We start from the raw sequence: 5,000 nt of genomic DNA, 5'->3' as shown, positions 1-5,000 counted from the left end.
CCTCCTATCCCATATATCTGCAGTACCTCCCACAGTGCCTTTTCCAGATCCATAAGAGCCCAAAAAACAACCAGCCAGTCCACCATAACTGTACCTTCTTTCTTCAGACATTCTGCATGGCATCCATCCAACCCAGGTGCCTTACCTGCTCTCATCATCTTAACAGCTGCTTTCACTTCAACCTTCCCTATTTCTCCTCCATTTTCCTCACTCATCACTCTCATTTTCTTAGCGCTTCCCACTGCAACTACCTTTCCCTCCCTATCCTCCTTCACATTTAGCAACTCCCTAAAATACTCTGCCCACCTTCCTATCACTGCCTTATCTTCCATTATCATCTCTCCATCTGCACCTTTTACTTTTTCTTCTCTACTTGATTCGCCTCCTCTTCCTCTTTTAATTTCTTTCCAAAACATCTTTTTATTACTTTCAATTTTTTTTTGTCATACTCTTACCCCATTTCACATCTGCTCTCCTCTTTGCTTCCTTTATCTTATGCTTAACTTCCCTTCTTTCTACTTTGTACCTCTCATACGATTCCCTCGTCCTAATTTGTAGCCAATCTATGAATGCCTGCTTCTGTTAAGATAAGATAAGATAAGATAAGATAAAATAAAATAAAATAAAATAAAATAAAATAAAATAAAATAAAATAAAATAAAATAAAATAAAATAAAATAAAATAAAATAAAATAAGATAAAATAAAATGAAATAAAATAAAATAAAATAAAATAAAATAAAAGTAAATAAAATAAAATAAGATAAAATAAAATAAAATAGAATAAAGCAAAACAAAATAAAATAAAACAAAATAAAATAAAATAAAATAAAATGTATAAACAAACAAAAAATAAAAATACATAGAATATGACAGATAAATAGATAAATAAATGATTAAATAAATAATAAAATAAAATAATGAAATAAATTAATGAAACAGAATAGAATAAATGTATAAATAAGAAAATTATGTTTCCCTTATATGCATGGATAGCCAGATCAGCTTATAATAAACATTATCCCGTGATAAATGGTCTCAGCCAACCTTATGTAAACAATACCTGTATAGATAAGAAAGTTACTGTGGCCTATAACTATATTTACTATAGTTGATTCATATGACTGCATCACTTTTCCTGTTAGTAACTTATTACCATCATATATAGGACTACACCACCAAAGCAAAGAAATGTTGACAATAATAAAACTATCACTAGAAAACAAAAAAACTCCCCCAAAATAATAAAATAGTAAAATAAAAGATATAAACGAAAAAAAATATCACCAACTGCACCAAGGGAAGAAAAAAAGGGGAAAAGAATAAATATATAGAAAGAACTATCCGGGAATAAAAGAAAAAGATGTAGAACGAAAATTTAGAGCGGTATAAAAAATTGGGGAGAGGGGAGATAAGGTGGACAGGGGTTGGGGGGGGGGTAGGGGGAAGAGGGGGAGGGAGAGGGAAGGAAAAAGAGAATGTAAAAGAGAAAGGGTCGAAAAGGTGGGGGAAATAGCAGATTAAGGTGGAAATAAAAGAAATAAAAGAAAGACGGAATGGTGAGAAAAATGAATAAATCTGTTGATGATTGTTCATGACGAGGAAGAACGAGAGAGAGAGAGAGAGAGAGAGAGAGAGAGAGAGAGAGAGAGAGAGAGAGAGAGAGAGAGAGAGAGAGAGAGAGAGAGAGAGAGAGAGAGAGAGAGATGAGAGAGAGAGAGAGAGAGGAGAGAGAGAGAGAGAGAGAGAGAGAGAGAGAGAGAGAGAGAGGAGAGAGAGAGGAGAGAGAGAGAGAGAGAGAGAGAGAGAGAGAGAGAGAGAGAGAGAGACAGAGAGAGAGAGAGAGAGAGAGAGAGAGAGAGAGAGAGAGAGAGAGAGAGAGAGAGAGAGAGAGAGAGAGAGAGAGAGAGAGAGAGAGAGAGAGAGAGAGAGAGAGAGAGAAGGAGAGAGAGGGAGAAGAAGGAGAGAGAGGGAGAGGGAGAGAGATTAGTAGTGAGAGAGAGTAGGAGTGAGAGAGAGAAAAAAGAAGAGAGAGAGAGAGAGAGAGAGAGAGAGAGAGAGAGAGAGAGAGAGAGAGAGAGAGAGAGAGAGAGAGAGAGAGAGAGAGAGAGAGAGAAGGAGAGAGAGAGAGACAGAAGGAGAAAGAGGGAGAAGGAGAGAGTAGGAGTGAGAGAGAGAAAAAAGGAGAGAGAGAGAGAGAGAGAGAGAGAGAGAGAGAGAGAGAGAGAGAGAGAGAGAGAGAGAGAGAGAGAGAGAGAGAGAGAGAGAGAGAACGAGAGAGAAAGAGAGAGAGAGACAGAGAAACAGAGAGAGATACAAAGATGATTAAAGAAAATGTAAAAAAAAAAAAAAAAAATGGATCACATCCATTGAAAAAAGCGGTAAAAGTGATGAAGACACGAAATGGAAATAAAAAGTGAAATGAAATAAAAGAAAGACGAAAAAGATTCGCAACGAAGAGAAAAAGAGAGAAAATATTGTGGGAGAAAAGAAAGAGGCGAAGGAACTTGAGACAACACAAGGAAGGTAAAGAAAGTTAAATTGTGCAAAGGAACTCGGTAGACTTAGTGGTAATATAGAAGATAAACTAGTTTAATTCTTGTTGGTGGTAAAGAACTGGTGGTGGTAGTGGTGGTGGTAGTGGTGGTTTTAGTGGTAGTGAAGAATTGGTGGTGGTGGTAGTGGTGGTAGTGGTGGTGGTAGTTGTGGTAGTAGTTGTGGTGGCTCTAGTAGTTCTAGTTGTGCTAGTTATGACTGTAGTTGCACAAGTTGTCCCTAGAGGAGTAGTGATTATGTCAACATTGCTCTCAGGTTTCGTGATTGTTATGCTTGTGGTGGTGATAACGATACTGGAGATGATTGTGGTGATATTTGTGATGGTGACGAAGGTAAACAGGGATAGAGACAGCAGGATGGATGGAGGGAGAGAGGGAGAGAGGGAGGGAGAGAGAGAGGGAGGAAAGGAGGGAGGGAGAGAGGGAGGGAGGGAGGAAGGGAGGGAGGGAGGGAGGAAGAGAGGGAGGGAGGGAGGGAGAGAGGGAGGGAGACAGAAGGATGGAAGGAGGGAGGAAGGGAGTGAGTAGGAATGCAAGTAGTAAGGAAGAAGGGGGAAGGTATGTATGCATGCATGTATGTATGTATGTATGTATGTATGTATGTATGTATGTATGTATGTATGTATGTATGTAAGTAAGTAAGTAGGTAGGTAGGTAGGTGGGTAGGTAGGTAGGCAGTTAGGTAGGTAGGGAGGGAGGAAGGTAGAGAAGAAAGGGGATGAAGAAAAGAGGGATGAAGGGAGGGAGGTTGACAGGGAGGTAGGGAGGGAGGAAAGGAGGGAGATAAGGAGGGAGGTAGGGAGTGAAGAAGAGAGGTGGAAGGAAGGATGGTGGGGAAGGGAGGGAGGTAGGAAAGGAGGGAGTTAGGCAAGAAGAGGGGGAGGGAGGTAGGAAGGGATGTAGGAAAGGAGGTAGGGAGGGAGGGAGGGAGGTAGGGAGGGAGGTAGGGAGGGAGGTAGGGAGGGAGGTAGAGAGGGAGGTAAGAAGGGAGGTAGAGAAGAAGGTAGGTAAGGAGATAGCGAGAAAGAGAGGGAGGATGGGATAATGGGAGGTAGGGACAGAGGGAGGTAGGGAGATAGAGAGAGAGGGAGGTAGTGAAAGAGAGAGAGAGAGGGAGTTAGTGAAAGAGAGAGAGAGGGAGGTAGGAAGTGAAGAAGAACCAAAGATGGGAAAGAAGAATGTAGGGAGAGATGTAGTGAGGTAATGAGAGAGAAGAGAGAGAGAGAGAGAGAGGGAGGGAGGAAGGTAACAAGGAAGGGAAGAAGGAGAGAGGGAGGGAGGGAGGAGGTAGAAAGGAAAGGGAAGAAGGAGAGACGGAGTGAGAGAGGAAGGTAGAAAGGTAAAGGGAAGAAGGAGGGAGGTAGGGAGGGAGGAAGGTATAAAGGAAAGGGAAGAAGGGGAGAGGGAGGAAGGGAGGGAGGAAGGTATAAAGGAAAGGGAAGAAGGAGAGAGGGAGGGAAGGAGGAAGGTAGAAAGGAAAGTGAAGGAGGAGAGAGGGAGGGAAGGAGGAAGGTAGAAAGGAAAGGAAAGAAGGAGAGAGGGAGTGAGGGAGGAAGGTAGAAAGGAAAGGGAAGAAGGAGAGAGGGAGGGAGGCAGGAAAGTTGAAATGAAGGGAAAAGGAAAAGGGAAGGAGGGAGGAAGGTAAAAAGAAAAAGGAAGAAGGAGAAATGAAGGAAGGAAGGAAGGTAGATGTGAAGGGAAGAAGGAGAGAGGGAAGGAGGCTGGAAGGTAGAAAGGAAAGGGAAGAGGGAGAGAGGGAGGTATTAAGGTAGAAAGGAAAGGGAAGAAGGAGAGAAGTAGGGAGGAAGGTATAAAGGAAAGGGAAGAAGGAAAGAGGGAGGGAAGGAATTACGAAGGTAGAAAGGAAAGGCAAGAAGGAGAGAAGTGGGAAGGGATGAAGGTATGAAGGAAAGGGAAGAAGGAAAGAGTGAGGGAAGGAAGTAGGAAGGTAGAAAGGAAAGGGAAGAAGGAGAGAGAGAGGTAGGGAAGGGGGAAGAATCACAAATGACAAAAATTACCCTCAGGGAAAGCCGACACTATTTCATTTGGGATTTTATGTCTTGTCAACAACAACTCTGATATCAGATTCCTGTGTTAAAATGAAATGTGCGCGTGTTAGAGCCTTCGATGAGTAGGGAAACCTGGGACGGGATCGTAAATATATCCATAGTTGGATATTGGCATCCAGAGGGAGACAAATCCACTCCAATTGGACAAACAAATGTCCCAAAAAAATGTGGAAATAGATGGACGGGTGGAATAAAGAAACAGACAAATATATAGAAGGATAGATAAGTAAATGATAAATTGATTGATGTATATATTAGATATAGATAAGTAGATGAAGAAATAAAAATAGAATAGATTAATTAAAATAAATAGGAAGATAAATAATTAGTAAATAAAACTTATGTGGATAAAGAGATAAACATTTAAAATTACGTTA

This window comes from Oratosquilla oratoria, chromosome 9 (assembly GCF_046742065.1).
Source record: "Oratosquilla oratoria isolate Oo_2021 chromosome 9, ASM4674206v1, whole genome shotgun sequence".
NCBI lineage: Eukaryota > Metazoa > Arthropoda > Malacostraca > Stomatopoda > Squillidae > Oratosquilla > Oratosquilla oratoria.
Note: the sequence above shows the minus strand (reverse complement) of the source record.